This window comes from Anser cygnoides, chromosome 3 (assembly GCF_040182565.1).
Source record: "Anser cygnoides isolate HZ-2024a breed goose chromosome 3, Taihu_goose_T2T_genome, whole genome shotgun sequence".
NCBI classification, from domain to species: domain Eukaryota; kingdom Metazoa; phylum Chordata; class Aves; order Anseriformes; family Anatidae; genus Anser; species Anser cygnoides.
Window position 1 is genome coordinate 110,865,921 of NC_089875.1, and position 16,845 is coordinate 110,882,765.

Consider the following 16,845-nt stretch of genomic DNA (forward strand, 5'->3'; position numbering starts at 1 on the left):
CCTCCCTGGGCAACCTGTCCCAATGCCTGACTGCTCTTTCTGAGAAGAAATATCTCCTAATTTCCAGTCTAAACCTCCCCTGGCACAACTTGATGCCATTCCCTCTAGTCCTATCACTAGTTACCTGTGAGAAGAGGCCGACCCCGAGTTCACCACACCTTCCTTTCAGGTAGTTGTAGAGGGCAATAAAGTCTCCCCTGAGCCTCCTCTTCCTCAGACTAAACAACCCCAGTTCCCTCATAGGACTTTTGCTCCAAGAGAAGATAAGCAAAGACCGGGGTGTCCCTGGACACTGCCCCACCTCGCCTGAGGGAAGCCCCACACTGTGCCCGAGACGTGGGGACTCCCCTAAGTCCAACCTGAACCCCGCTCTCCCCTCAGAGGTTTCCCGGTGCCTCCACCTTCCCCCCCCAACACGACGCCTCAGCCCCGGGCGCGCTCCTCACCCACCCCTTCCCCTCCCCTCCCTCACGCCCTCGGCGGGCGGCGGCCGCGCGCATGCTCGCGGCGGGCGGGCGGCGCGTGCGCGGGGCTGGCGGCGGGGGCGCGCGCGCGCGGCGCTCTGCAGTGCGGGGCGGGCGGCGGCGCGGGGGCGCGCACTGAGCTGCGGCGCTGAGCGGCGGGCGCGCAGCTTGAGCCGCCGTCCCTCCGGCCCCAGCGCCTTGCTTTCCCTTCATCCTCCTCCTCTTCCTCACCGCACGCTCTGTAAGTGCCCCCCCCTCTGGGGAAGGAGGGGAGCGGGAAGCGCGTTCGCGGCTCCGCGCTCGTCCCCGCCGGGAAAGTTGCTCCGCGGCGGCGCGCATTGGCGAGGCGGAGGGGAGCGGCGGGCGGGTGGAGGGGGAGCGCGCTCCGTGGCTCGTTCGCGCTTGGAAGCGGCTCGGTGACAGTGGAAGTGTTGGGCGGGTTTTTTTTTTGGGGGGGGGTGAAAAAGAGCGAAAAGGTCGCTGGGGTTTGGGGCTTCCAGTAGGAAACAAACCCAAAAACCCGCGCGGGGCGAGAGCAGCCCTCGCAAGGTCATCCCAAAGCGGCGGGCAGGCAGGAGCGCGCCCCATCCTTGCGGTGCCCGTAAGAACCTTTCATTTTTTTTAAATTATTTTTTATTTATTTTTTTTTTTTTTAGCTGAGTTGTTCTCTAGCAGGACGGGCGCGTCCCCGAGCGGGGGCTGCCCCGCGGCCGGCCGGGGCAGGAGGGGAAGCCGGAGGTGGGAGGAGGAGGCGAGAGGCGCTGCGCGGCCCCGCTCCGCTCCCCCCCGCAGGCGTGAGAAGGAGGCGGAGGGACGGGGAGACGCGAGGCGAGAGCGCTTCGCCTCCGGAGAGCAAAACAAAGGAGCGGCAGGAGCAGGTTGAGGCACAGCGTGAGCAGCGCGGGAGGGGAAGGGGAGGGATGGGGGGGAAGGAGGCGATTGCGGCGCTGCCCCCGCTGCTCGGGATGCGCGGGGGGCTTCGGGGGGGGGGGGGGGGGGGGGGGGGGGCGCAACTTTGCGCGCCCCCCCGAGGAGCGGGGATGGGGACTTTTTTTTTTTTTAATTTCTCCGTAAAGCCGGGTCGTGGGCGCTGTGCTGGGTGCGGTGCGGAGCCCCGCTGGTCCGGCTCCGGTGAGGGGGGAGCTGCTGGAAGCCCCCTCCCCTGTTTCCCCCTCAATCCCCCCCCCCCCCTTCCATGCATGCCGCCACCTGCAGGGTGTCCCCCCTTCCTCATCCCCAACCCCATCAGCCTTTACTTTATCGGGCTGTCCCCCCCTTCCCCATTTCCTCCCCCCCCTCTTCCTTTGCTCTAGCCTGAGGTTGGCTCCTCCACCCCCCCAGTGTGGGGAGAAACCACAAGGATTTATTATTATTATTATTATCTGGGGGGGGGGGGGCGACGAGATCTTATGTAACTGCAGACCCCCCCCCCCCCCCCGCCTTCCTCCCCACCCTAAGATGAGCCTGCTTGGGGGCTTTACAGAGCTGGGATGGGGCTCCCCGCTTTTTTGGGTGAAAAAGAGGGAGCCCGAGCCTGGCCCCGCAGTGGTCGCGGAGCCCTGGGGGTGCCCGCAGCTGCGGCACCGCCCGGGGACCCGGACATCTCGGGGTGCACCTAACTGCACCGCCTGGCTTCACGGCCAGGGTAAGTGGAGAGAATGCACCCAAAGGCCAGGGGAATTAGAAAACCTCCCCTTTTCATCGGGATTGAGATGTGGTTACTCGCACGCCAGAGCCCTGGGCAGTTAGCGAAAGGGGCGAATGTAGGGATAAACGCCGTGTTCTGGCGCTGAAGGTGTTAACGGAGCAGATGCGTTTAAGAGATACTACTACTTTTCCCAACGATTCCGCTGGCAAAATATTTTTAGCGATATTTTATAGCGAGCGTTTCTGTCGATAGGCGTTTTCTTCCTTTGTATATCGGAAAGTTGAGCGCTCGGAGATCTCGCCACCTCTTTCCGAAGAAGAGAAAGATGCACGTATCTATTAACTGGGATTTGCTGAGGAGCAGAATCCTCACATTCAGAGGAAAATGAGTGTGTGAGGAAGCTCAGTCTTTGTAAAATGCATATTCACTGCCTCTTTTCAGAGTACATGCTTATTAGTAGTTTGTTTCTATGGCACGCTTTCAAATTTATTAGATTTCACTACGACTCTTTTTCCTAACAAAATGCTTTTTTTTTCTTTTCTTTAAGAATGCAGCTCATTTAACAACATCCATTTACTTGAAAAGTTTTCCAGTACAATGTTAAACAGCACTATCCATTTCAGTTTTGCGGATTGCGATCAATTTTAATTAAAACTTTAATTACATTTTGCCTCTCCACTCAAACAAAGCATGTATAGTGGTCTGGGCTAATGCTGCTGTCAAGAAAAAATAAGGAAACACGTTCTTAATCTTCATCGTGTATTATTCCTGCTTTTGAATTAAGGACTGAATTCTTGTCCTGATGGGCTCGAAAGGAACTGAATCACAAACTTTTGTGGCACAGAACCGCAGTACTTAGTCAGGTTTGTGGGCTGCTCCATCTTCTGGCCCCGTACAAACACATGGTACAAAAAAATTACACCAGTGAATTTTCCCTGATTTTTAGAAGTGTCTCACGTTGTGGAACATTGAACTATTGACACCACATCAGCTGTGTTGTTGAGCAACACCTGTCTCAGACGGTCACAACTTTACGTAACCACCCAACTGCAGGATGCCAGAGCTGTCCCCGATGCTTTCCATTGCATTTCATAGTTCCCCGTGTACACTCCCAGTAACACACCAGAAGAACCACCGTTGTTACAACACTGTGGCACCAACCTGAGCTAAAATCTGGACAGAAGGGTAAAGCAAAGCCTCACTGTGGGCTGGGATAGGGTAGGGTAGGACAGGGCAGAACAGAAGGATGGCGCTTCTGCTTGTGGAAATCCCACTGACCGTGTAGGGTGGCGATGGTGCAGCAAAGCCGGCTTTGGTGCTGCTCAGAGAAGCATCCCGCTGCCTGCAGCGCTCTGGGCTGTGCCAGGTCTCCTCACCAGCCCTCCAGCACCTCTCTGGTACCTGCCGTACTGCGCTCCCGTGTCGCCCTTCCTTCTCCTCTCATCGGTCTGTTGGGGTGCTGTAGCCCTCTGGACTTTTCTGTCTCCACTCTTCATTCAGCTGCAAGCAGGATCTGAATCTCAGAGTGTAGATTCCTTTCAGCAGGCACATGGACGTAGCGAACTTTGTTATGGAGCTTCTGAAATTGTTTACTTGTCAAGCTGTTCTGGTTTTGTTTTTCAGTTTTGGAATTCTAATTTTGTCTGGCTGCACTGTGCATTCCTATGTTTTCGGATTTCTTTTCTTTTTTTTTTTTTTTTTTTTAATTGCATCTGTGCCTCGCACTCATTTAGGGATTCAGTTCTGCAAATTCTGCAGATTCCCCTGGATTTCCAGAAGTTTGTGTCGCTGGGGCAAATAATGCTGGCTCATCCTCTGAGTGTGAATTAAACAGCAGTGTACACTAGTTGGAATTAGTTAGAGGGTTTAAAATATGATAGGTAAATTTGTTTTTAAAGTACTTAGAAAGACATAGCACTTACCATGAGAAACTGCGTTCCTTATCTGTGATGTAACATTTTCTGTGATGGTCTTTGTCCCTTCCTTTTTTAATGCATGTTTTTTCCAGTGTGGGTTGGGGCTAAATGCCCTTTGTTTTTAACAGTTGTCTAAAGGGAAGCTTGTTTCAGAGTGGTTTTGATTGCCTATGGATTCTGCCCTTTCTTTTAATTTTGTGTTACACTCATAAAGACGAGCAAATGTGGTCTTCCTGCATTATTTCTCTTGCCTAAGTTTGTCTCAGACTTCATCATAATGAGGCAGATTGTTTAAACTGTCCCCATTTTCTTGTGGGTCCACATTACCCCCATCTGCATGCCTCCTGCCATCTCATAAATCCTTTGCCTTTTTCTTTTTTCCTTTGGAGTGTATTTTTGTTTCTTCTCTGACCTTTGTGTGCCTTGATTGCATCTTAGGATCCCTTTTCCCTGCCAATTATGTTCTTCACTGCTTATTTCCCTTAATCCACGGGAAAGATCGTGACTTACTCCATCGCTTCTCTACGTGGCATCGCTAAGAGCGCTGCCTGGTACAAGAGCACAGCACGAGCAGGGAAGGCTGTGAGCACGTGTAGTGCTGTAGGATGTCAGGATCCGGATAGGCTCCCAGCGCAGTGAGGCGCTTTCTCACCTCCAGCTCCCATCTTTATTCATCAGAAGCATCTTATCCTTTGAATTTTATACCGTTGCTTTGAGAGGAATAGCCATAATCCATTTCAAAGATAATGAAACATTTGATGAAAAGGATACTTGTTAGTGGAAACCAAAATCTCCAGGTAGGGCTTCAAATCCACATTGCTTTTTAAGTTGTGACTTAAGTTGCTAAGGATACATACGTACTTTTTTAATTTGTGTTTTAAACTTCTGTGGACATTATCTACGGGGTCTCTTCTTTCAGGAGCTTTTCTACATTTAAATATGAATATGACTCAGAGGACAATAATATGCATGTAGGAAATTAAGTCAGATTATTAGAGATGGTATCGTAGCTGAAAGTTGTAAAAGCTAAGTAGTTTCAAGGAGACAGTTGAAGGAGAAGGAAGAGATGTCAAGCTGTTTTTGTTCGTGGTTATTCCCCCGAGGAGAGTAAAGAGCAGAATATATTTTCTAAAATATCTCATAAAACCACAATTAATTGAAATAAACAATGTTTATTGAGAGTGAGATGATAATGTATTGTTTGTTGACCTGAGAATGATGTATTCTGAAACTCCAATATCGAGGACAAAGGAGGAGGTGTGATGGATCTTATTGAAGATTTTCTGCCTGGAATGAACCCCATTTAGGTCCCAGACTGTACAAATTTAACAGACCATATTATAGTTTCCACAGTTCTAGTGTTTTGAAAGAGAAAGAGTTTGCTATGTTCCTGGTTTTGTCAAAAGTCTGTGATTTCTGTAGTCACGAGAGTTGATAACTTGAGGTAATCAAGTGGATGTTTTAAAATAATTAAAATATTTTCCCATGAGAAAAATAAAGAATTAAGAAACAAACAAACAAAAAAATAAAACCACCACTTTATAATGACAGAGCACAGAGCCATTTAGGAATATCTACACAATCAATCCAAAATGAGGGGAAAAAAGAACCCACAAGCTGTAATGGTGATTTTTACAGCTTGTAGACTAAAGTATATGAGACAATAAACTTTTTAATGAGAGTGACTTTTAATCACTTGACTTATAGCTGATTTAATTTTAAATAGTTGATGGTTTCATAACAACGTCGTTGGTTTTGTGCAGCTCCACTGTATAGCTTACGAAATATCAGAAAGAATTTCTTGTCTGCTAACAGACCTTCTCAAAGTTCATTGATGTAAACACCTACAAACTGAGTGAGATTCATGATGGTAACACTTCCAAGTGGTGTATTGGCTCTTTTTCCAGTCCTACCAAAGTATTTCCATAGGCTTAATAGCGGAATTTTGTTTAACTCCTGAAGAGTTGAATCAACCAATATAATATCAATCAATGTGGTTACTTTGCTTGTTCAGACTTCGATGAAGAATATACTGTCAGCACTGTACAACTCAAAATGTATACTCAGGAAGAAAACAAGCTGTGATGGTAATTTAAAGAGCTTTTAGACTAATAAATATAAAACTCTAAACCATTTGATGAAAATTGCTTTAATTAATTTAGACTTGTAACTAAATGTGAAGTTCAGAGGGATGAAGGGTTTCAGATTCACGAGTGTTTAAGTCTACCAGGGGTATTGAAACTTTTAACCAACTGTCCACAACAGTCCATGAACCACATTCTTATTTTGGGGGGAGAAAATCAGTCTTGATTTAAAGACCGCAGATAATGGAAAATTATCACAGTTCTCCCTAAGATTTTCTAGTAGTTAATTATTCTTGGTGTTAAAAACGTACACCTTGCACCTTGCTTCTGGACTTGGTTACCAGTTCTTGAGCCAATCAGTCCCTGAAGCAGTTGAAATATCAATCTTAAATAGGTCAGCTGTTGAGCCAGGTGTATGTAAACTATCCATGGCTTGATTTTAGTATCTAAAAATAATTCCACAAAGGCAGTATGTTACTGAAAATGTTTGTGTTCTTTTTTTTGTGTTTTTTGTTGTTGATTTTTTTTAATAAAAGATTAGTGTTCCACTTAGTAGAAAACATTTTTATTCAAAAGTAGATATTAAATCATTCACTATGAAATGGAATTAAATGGCAGTGAGGAGAGCTGAATAATGTCCTTTTGGCGGACTACATTTCAGAATATCTGTGTATTTAATTAGACTTTATTCAGAATGGAGTCATCTAAAATTAGAACATCTTGTTTATAAAAGCTGGTAGAATACAGCATATTTCTGCGTACTCTTATCAGCTATATTTAGAAATATAAAGTAACTGAAGACTCTTGGAGAATGAAATTGGGAATATTAGCAGTTTGAATTAAAAATGCTTTTGCTTTTTAAAAGAATTTGGCATACAGAGATTTTTTTTTAAGTTAAAAAAAGAACATTTTTACAAGGCATTGGCACTGAAAATAAAATCTGCTTATGTAATAGATAACGCTGCAAAAAATCATTTGTGTCGCTGCCGCTAATACCCAGCACATACCCAATTAATATCACCATAGCTGGTGTTCTTTCATTGCAACAGAACATATACCGTACTTTTTCAAAGCGGTCATTTTTCATTTTAAATGTACATTTTCTTCAAACGGTACAAATGAGTACAGACATTCAGGAGTGATCTTGGAATACCTATATTGAAATGAATAAAAGGCTTTCAATTTGAAAGTACGATAGCCTGCAAAGGAATTTTTGTTTGATAAGTAAAACATTGGATCATACTGCTGATTTCTGCAGACCTGACTGATTTATACAAAAGGACTGTATCTTCAAATACACTCCGACTAATTTTGACCTGCATTTTTCACCTCTTTTTTTTTTTTTTTTCTGGCATCTCTCTGAGTTAGATGTGTTAGTAGTCTTGGATCTGATCACATTAATCACATTGTAAGGGCAAAGGATGCTTGGCACTGTGCTCCTGCTGGCATGAGAACATGAAGAAGGTTAGTGTATTTTTGCCTTTGAAATCAGAAGATGGCATGTTTTATGCTGTTAAAACTTCTATATTATGCCTCCTTAAATGAGGAGGGTCAAAGAGTTGTAAACTGTTCTTCCTGAATAAGTATGTAAGATATGCCTGCCTTCTCCTGTCACAACATACAGACACAGCTGTATGACTGAAATGACAGAGAGTTTAAGAGAAGTAACTGCCAAGGCTCCATTTTCCTCCTCAGGTATGGTAAGTTGATCACAAAGTAGCCTTTATCATCCTTTATTCAGAAGTTTCATTTGCAAGATCTGTCTCTCGCTATGGTACATGTTAGGCAAGTGCTTAACTATTTAGTTCAATGTCTATTTTTTATTTGTTTTGATTCTCACCTGGGGAAATAGGAGGATTGGAAAGGGTTATGATTCTTTGTATTTTTCTCAGGTACCTACCACAAATAGGTGCTACTGCAACACAGGTCAATAAGAAATACTAGTTTCTACATGGTTAAAAGGTGAACATAACTCATCTGGGCTTCCCACTCTGTTATGTGAGAGTGTAATCCTGAAGTGTCAGCAGGAGCTCACTGCCTCCTGTCTTATCTCATCCTTCAGCTTTTCCCTGATCCCTTTTTCCTCTCTCTGGCCTTGCTTCCTCGCCTCTGTAATTCTGCTCCAACAGCCCCCTGCTTTCCGAGAGGCTCCCTGTGCTTGGGGACACCTGGCAGTGCGTGCTGCACCACGGTGCGCGTCTCCTCCATCTTCACGCATCTTAACTGAGTTTTTATTTTTATTTTATTTTTATTTTTTTAACTGTGAGCTTTATAAAACAATGATCTGGCCTTTGTATAAGTTCTCGGAAGTGCAGCTGTGTGTATATTTAAAATGCTCTAACATTAAATATTTACATTAAAATTTTAACAACATATAGGAGATGTATTAACTGCAACCTGTGCAGAAAGGTAAGATGCATATTCAGGGGTTTCATGGAGTGATTCTGAACCAGTCCACATCTGATAGCAGCACCTGAGTCCATCTCCTGCAAGACTAATTGAGGCACATTTATTATGCAGTCTCTAGGTTGTGAATGAAATATGCTGACATACTCAAACCAGCCCTAAACCGAGCATTAGATGTACCTGCAGCAAGCCGGACACAGCAGTACAGTGCTTAGCATGGCTTATGTGCTCGGGTCTTCGTCCTGCCCTTGAATAGGTTTTGCAGCCTACACTGCCTTCTGCTTTGGCCCCAGTGCCAAAGCCAGCAGGTTCAAAGCTGCTCCAGCTGCAGGGGCTGCAATGCAGACATACCCTAGAACACATTCCACGCAGCTGGGTTTGTATCCACATACCTCTAGACTGGTATTTTCATAAAGAAGTCAGTATGAAGGCACAGTACAGTGTGAGCAGATGTTGAATACAGCTGTGTTCCTCCTGTCTGCCTTGTCTGGTGAATCAGTCGCCAATGCCATAACTCTCTGTATTTTAGTGCAGGGTCCCATGTGTCGCTCCTGGTAAATCTGCATAGTGGGATCAGAGCTTATGTATTATTTTTTATTGTTTTGTTTTGTTTTCTGGCTTGTGTAGTGGCAGGGTAGGAAGATGTGATGTAGGAGGCTGAAAATGTAATAATTTAGCATAATACATTCTCTCACTTTATTTCTATGTCTTGTTATCAATGATCAGTATGTATGTTACCAGTTAATGCTGTATCATCTATGTTTGTTAATTGGCTTAGCAAAATCCATTAATGCAAGTTCTTCAGTTGCACAGCAGTTTGTTTGCTTTAGACAAGAGTGAGCAAGAGAACAGTTTGCTAGTTAATTGCTATTACATATGTGATGCATTGCTTTAGTACCTCCTTCAAATATTTTTCACTGAATGTAGGTTTTTTTCATGATATTCAACTATAACTGAGAAACAACAAGTTTCTGAATCATTGCATGAGAAATCTGCAGGAAACATAAAAGAATAATTTGTATTTCATTATCAGGCAATCCTATCATTGTTTTCTATTGTTGTTTTAATGTTGGTGAAAAAGTCAATTTAAAGCTAATTAAAAATCCTGTAACTTCATCTGCTTCAAATATGTGAAAAATAAATACATTTAACTGTAGTTTGAGTTTTAGTAGGTGTCTTATATTTCTTATTGGGCTGAAGAAAAGAGAGTAAGATATTTTGTAAATTCCAGTTCTTCCCTATATGTTGCAAGGTGTTCGGGGTCATAGTATACATGCGACCCATTTCAGCAGTATGCAGCTCCCTGTTGCCAACAGGAATGTGTTAGTGATGATCAATTGCAATATATCAATGTCAACTAATCTCCAGATATGTGATATAGTTAATGGAACATGTGAGTTTATTTGGGATTATACATCACAGCAGTATCTGGAGATTGTAATTCTTCGTGCTGCCCAGTAAACCCAACAGTTCATCGTTGTAGGCATCGATATATTCAGAAGGGCTTCAGTGCCTGAAACTATGCAAGATAACTAACGTATTCAGTGTTTCTGCAACTCTGCATTTATTTTTCCTTTTACTCAGAATAGTAATTTATGAGATTCCTGATTCTAGGAAGACGTACGCAGCAGCTAGTATCTGTTTCAGTCCTGTACTTTTGTTTCCCAATTAAAATGCTTTCAGGAAGCTTGCAGAAATGATGAGGTTTTCCCTTGTTCTGAATAATCAAAGTGAGTGGTAACACTCTGGACACTGGAATGATGAAGTATTGTTTTATAAGTACTGAGTCTAGCAGAATAAAACAAGAAATAAGGGATCAAATTCACACAAGTTATAGGGACAAAATCACCATGTGTGAACAGTGCTATGGTAACTGGCCATGGTATAAAAATTCAGACTAGAATAGAAGCAACTTAGATGAGGCTGTACAGTGAAAGGAGATGTATGGCATCGGTGGGCAGTGGCTTTAGCACCTGGCATCAGGAGACAAGCAGGGCTATCAGGAAATATTTAGGAGAAATGGAAGGATGGCTTGATGTTTCTTCATTATTAAACATTCTCAGAGAGTTGAAAGTGAATTGAAAATTTCATTTATGAATCAATCCCTTCTTGAACGAGCTGGACCAAAGTCCAACACCACACAAATATATGGAGTCATTCTGTGACCTGCTCTGTGAGATCCCTACTGGGAAAAAAAAATGGATCAAGGAATAGATGTGAATAGTGCAAAGTATAGCCTGAACCACCAAAACGCTTCTGCAGGAGACTAGATCGCAATTCATGGGAAAATCTGTTGGTTTAAACTTCGAGTTGACTACAAATGTAGGTGTAAGTGTTCAGCAAGCTGGTAGCCTAAAAGAGATGAAACTTGGGGAAAAAGAGAAGGTGTGATTCTGAATCATGTCGGAGATGTAGGCAGGATTGGATCTGTGAGGATTTCAGTGCAAGGGATATGAAGTTTTACATGAATCAATAAGGAGTGGGTAAGTGAGCACAGATATTTAGGAAAGGGAATTGGGTAGCATTTGAAGATAACAGAGTGTAGAGGTGTCAGTGTCCAGGAAAGACTGAAAGACTGAAGAGTAGAGAGCCTTTTGCAAAAGAGGTGATTAATTTGAAAAGGAAAGTTACAACAGTTCGAGCACTTTTCATGACTTTTTAGGTGCTGTGAGAAAACTACGTTGAGAAAATATGAATTTGAATCACTTTTTTTCTGAACTTCTTCTTCATATGTAATGATAGCCAAGGTATATCAGAGCTGTACTAGAGCAAAAGCATTCACTGAGCTGGGTGCTTAGAGGATGCCTTACTGAGACACCAGTAGTTTGCCTGCTGCACTGAGATAACTTTGTTTACATGTATGATACGGGTGCTAGATGTTGCTGTTGGGGAAGAAGTGGAACTGAGCTGGTTTTAAGTCGCGTACAAGTCCTAAAAATGACCGGAGGAGATCCCCCAATGCATGCTCCCTCTGGCGATGAGTTGTGTGTGGGTGTAGGGGAGATCTTGCTCATCTAGAGGCATTTGGGACATGAAACTAAGCAGGGAGACGGATTGAAAAATAAAATGTGAAGCGTTTGCATAAGACTTTTTAAGTTCTCTCATCATATGATTCATTGGTCTCATGACTGAACTGCTGCTTTTCAAAATCCTGCTTTTCCACAGTAAAAAGCTGTTAGTTTGGGGCTCTGATTTTGAAGAATTTAAATGACAAGTTGCTCATTGTTTTGCATTTGTTTTTATGTGCCATGTAGTTTTTCATCACTTATGTCAGTTTTGAATGGGATAAGACACCTACAGTATTGGCAGATTTATAGAATTTGCCATGATTTCATACACATCATATATGATGAAGCAGGAGGCAGAAATGTGACTTGTCCCAGAGCTTTTAGCAAAATAATGGCAGAGCAGAGGATGGTATCCAGGACCCTGAATATCATAGCAAATTGTAGACTGTGTTTTACCTATCTGCTTGATTACGGTGCTATAATGCAGTTCCTCTCGTGGGAGGAACTCAGTTTGCGCTACTAATTTGAAAGTGGTGGGAAAAAAATTGCTCAAAACCCCTATTTCTAGTTGTCACATGTCACAGTGAAAAATGTTTGGCATTTGTATAAATCATCTGCTGAATCTACAAGAGTTTTTCCTGGACATAGTAAAGGCCAATCCCTTCCTCAAAAGGGTTGCCCTTGCAATTCAGGTATAGCTCCCATACTGATGACTGTCTTCTGCATCTGTCAGTGAGACAACTCATACAAGAGCTTCTGGTGGCAGGTTTGGCGTTTAAAAAGAATGAGAATGTGGACATGGAAATTTGGATGACAGCAGGGTCCCATTGCACTTTTGTTGTTGCACTGGCCTGTCCTGCCATGCAAATCCTTGGTATACTCAAGACATTGGGCAAGGAGTTGTTTCCAAAAAGGCAGAGATTTTCTTTGGAGGATATAACCCTTTTTGGCAGCAGAAGTGAGTTATGTCAGATTAAAATCCCTATGTAATTATCCTTCCATGAAGTAATGGGACAAATACAGAGCTGTTGTCTGCCTGTGACCTGCCCCTGAGACTTGCCTTTCCTCTTGGCTCTCTGATGTGCTCATCGTGAAGCTAGACAGGATGGTTCAGAAATATTGGCTACCCTTATAAACTCTTACAGAAGCAAGTAGTTTCTGAAGTGCCTGAGTGTATCATGAAATAATGAAAGCAGTAATGAACTAAAAACAATAATGAACTAAAAGTGTTAATTTGAACTTAAGGTATAAAATAATTACTAGGCTACCACTAGTCTAATGTATAAGTGGAAATCAGCAGGTATTTACATTTTTTCCTAGGTTCCTGTGCTTTTGCTGCTGAGATCTGTCGGGTGGTGGCGTGATAATAATGATCCACTTGGGCTAGAGCTGTGGAGGACATGGATTAGAGAGCAAAGATTGGGCTCTTAAAGTAGATAGAGGAGATGCATGTCTCTCTTATCTCTGAGTTTTAATTACATTGGATTAATTACATCACTTTATTACATTTACATACAATTATTGTATCAGTTTTAATTATCAGTTTAGCCGTAGTCCTTGACACATTTTTTCTTCTTCATTTTTTGCATAATAAAATGCAGTTATCAGCACTCCACTACATATGTGAAAGTTGCTCATGCACACATGGTTGTACTGTGAAAAAATGAGGTCCCAGATCAGTTTCTCATATGGATTTGAACATTTAGCTTTATAAAGAAGCCAGCCACTGACCTCCTCTCAGTTGTGTGCTTTATGGAAGACTATAAAACAGTAGACGTCTTCTGTAACTTATACCTGAATTCCTCTTTAGGCAGGCTTTGTGGCTTTTCTTCTTCGATATGTGAGGCATTACCTAGAGATCGGTTTGGTGAATAAACTGGAACACAAAAATTTCTCAGAAGAGTACAATAAACCTGCATAACCAGTTACATCCTGCTAATCTGTGGGTTGTGCCTGAGATTTGTCACTACAATAAGAGTTGGCAGAAAAAGCTATTATCTGTGCTTGCTTGTTTCTGAGGGGAATGGGTGTGACACTGTCAAGACTGAGACCAGGTAAAAATATATTTTTTTAAATATTAGAGCAGAAGAAAATGAAAGGTCCATGTTTTTATGTGGAAGGGCCCAGAAGTTGTGTGTTCCTTGTTACTCCTTTGAAAAATCTCTATTTCTTTGGCCAGCCGCGTTGGTGATCATTACTGCCCATCTCTTATTATTATGGCAAAATGTTGGAAAGTGAAGTCATTTGAGCACCAATCTCACTGGCTATAAGCCAATTCAACTCCATGAGACTCCATTAAGTTGTTATTAAGTGCTGTCAGCCAGCTCCACATTATGGAAGAAGAGAGATGAAAATCCGTCATGTGTAAGAGTTGGTTATCTAATTTTTTTTCGCATACAAAGAATCTGGAGCTCGTACAACAAACTTTTCAGCTTAGTTGTGTGTTCTGAAACTGGAACTCCACAGTCTGGTTGTTCTTCAGCAAAAGAGCTTGCCAGTTTTATTCTGTAGCTCCAGGCCATTCAACAGGACTTTTTAGAGCTCTAAATAAGGTTTTTAAAGGCATGTTTTAGCTGTGGTGGGTCTTTGCTTTTGCTGGAACATCCCATGGCTAGCTGAAGGGGCTCAGTCACTTGATTCTTTGCTTATTTTTCTGCCTAAGACACTTCAACATGTGCACTAATGTGTCCCTGCAGTCGAGCTTGTTCCCAGGGGGCAGATGAACGAGCAGGGAGGAAACGGTGTCCATCCTGCTTCTCCTCTGGGCAGCAAGCATCGACAACCAGCAAGGCAGCTCCCTGCACTGTGTCATTCCTGCAAGGTTTTCCCCAAATCTCCCTTCCACTTGTCCAAAATAAAATCAAGCCTCGAGTAGAGGAAAAACAGAATATGCCTGGTGGAAAGCACCAGTGGAAAGCACCAGGCAGCCCTTTCATCTGCAGCAAGCAGATGAAATAGTGGTTCAGAAAGAAGATTATGTTTGAAATATATTCACTAGCATGGAGCTTACTCGACCTGTCTAAATTTTTCTCAGAGTGTATAATCTCCTGAGTGTCTGTACTGCATATATATTAGCTTGTGTGCAGAATGCTGTGGTGGGAAGTAAATCCTTCCTTGGTTGGCATGGACTCCAGCATGGAGCTTGCTATGGGGGTCCTACACCTGCAGGCAGCATGGGCACGGCCTGCTGCACAGCTCACCTCAGTGCCCATGGTGTAAAGGCACCTGGGGACTACCCTGCTGACACTCAGAGTGAACCAAGACCTCGAGACACCACAGACTGCTGACATGACAACCCAGTTTTTCCTAAGAAATACATATCCCTCATCAGCTGTGCCCAGGTCACAAGTTTAACCTCCTGTTTCCCAAAGGTCTGTGTGAAGCTTTGTAGAAAAGTTTCGGCTGTTTCACACAGACACAGGATACCATGCCATTTCCTCTGCCCTGTCAGTTGGCTGCAGAAGAGCCTGGCTTTTCCACTTTTCTCTATGTCATTCATGAAGAAATTTGCAAAGCTGCCCTCTACCTACTCCCTCTGTCCACAAACTATGCAGTATAATACTATATAAAGTCTATATAAAGTTTATAAAGTCTTCAACACCAGTTGTGTGGTGCTTGTGTGGGGATCTGTGGGGAATCTTTTTTAAACAGGTTTAATTTAATTTAATTTAAATCTTTTTTAAAATATTATACAGCTCAACACAGAATCTTTAGAATTTTTGAGTATTTTTATGCTGTTATTCTCCTTCCAATACACTCCTGATAAAACCCCTTAGTAGAACCAATTCTGATCTTGATTATCTATTAAAATTAGTAACAAATAAAATAAAATTTCTGTAAATTTATAGATCCATGGATGTTATGCCTCCTATGTAAAATAAGAGGTCATGTTTCTGTAACAAAGCAAATAGCAAAGAGGAGCTCTCCTGCTTCTGATGTTCGTTGTGAAAAGCTATTCAGAAGTAATTCTATGTATAGATACTCTTAGTCCAGAAAATTGTTGTTCTCTGGAAAAATGGCTATGTTAACAAGATGCTTTTCTGAAAAACAAGAAAGGGATGTGAGTGTTATTACCTTGAATTTCTCCAGAATAGCTTTTGTAGTTGACATCCGCTACCTATTTTAGTCTGAACTAATATTCAGGTGTGGGCATGCCCATAGTGATTGAGTCATTAGAAGAATTTGAAAGAATTACAGGAACTTGAAAGACTGCAGTTATCAAAGCAGTGAGAGCTCAGGAGAGCTCTCTGTATGGAAGAATAGGGAGCTAAGCGTGAGAGTGAAACCATGGCTTCGTAAATGGACTTCTTGCACACAGCGTTCCTACCCACAAAATCCAGGAGGTAATTACCTGGCTTAATCAGTCACAAATGAAAGGCTGTCCCAGGAAGAAATTACCTCATCCTGAGGCTGGAACTAGGACAAACCTTCCTGGGCCTGAGAAAGGTGTATTTACCTTTCTCAGGGTTTTCATGTTGTAACAGCCTGTTCCTGAGGTGGTTGGTGGTTAATATCTTCTTTTTGTCTCAATGACGCAACCAGCCTGAAATCTTTTTCCAAAAGCCGAACGTTGTGTGAAATGCCACCGTGTGACCCGTGGAGCTCACTGCTTGGGTACGTGGAGCTTGAAGGACAGCCTACGCAGTTTCCAGGGTGTAGGAAACATTAGGAAATACTGACAAAATCAATGTGATGAAATAAATAGTGTTCTCAGGCTGCTCTTTGTTTGACTTTGAAAACATTACTTTTTATGGCCACAGATTTTCCAGTGGGAAACACTGAATGCAGTTCAGGACTAGCTTTGTCTAGACTTCCACTGGTCCTAACTCCAAAAAAAAGCCTATTTGGCTCCTTGCTTAGTGAATAAAGTTGGAATTAAATTCACTTTTTCTGACAGAAAGTCACTGCTTGATTCAGTGCCTAAGGCCATTATTGCAGTGCTAGTGATGCCCTGGGGACCCACACTGGTGTTTTTTGATGGATAAATAACTGTTGCTTTACCTACATCTGTATGTAATATCCTGACTCGGGTATAACGCTTGTTGGTCATGTAATCTCAGGTATTTATTTATCTGAAATGTGCTCCGTAAGTGCATGCTGCCTTTGTCTAGGTGGTGGAGGTGGTCTTGCTATTTATATATTGGTGTTCTACAAATATTAATAACGCTGCGCTTCAGAGAGAGCGATAGCCATAAACTCGTGAAACGACTCCCAACAGTTCAGCTTGATAGTCTGTTGAAATTGGGTTGCTCTGGCTGTACCCCCTTGAGGCTCACTGCCAATCTCATATTTTATCCTGAAATTCCAGGAGGAGACACT

At 42.9% G+C, this 16,845-nt stretch overlaps 1 protein-coding gene across 7 annotated transcripts in view; it reads left to right on the forward strand.

Moving 5' to 3' along the window:
- The first annotated feature begins 541 nt into the window (after positions 1–541).
- Positions 542–16,845, forward strand: part of VSNL1 (visinin like 1) — an 87,963-nt gene continuing 71,659 nt past the window's right edge. The window contains exon 1 of one of the 7 annotated variants that reach the window (XM_066994961.1): positions 542–705. The gene's annotated coding sequence lies outside the window, so the exon portion shown is untranslated. Of the gene's footprint in view, positions 706–880; positions 1,066–1,136; positions 1,356–16,845 lie in introns of those variants that run through there. The other 6 variants (XM_066994966.1, XM_066994963.1, XM_066994962.1 and 3 more) reach the window with 6 other exon arrangements.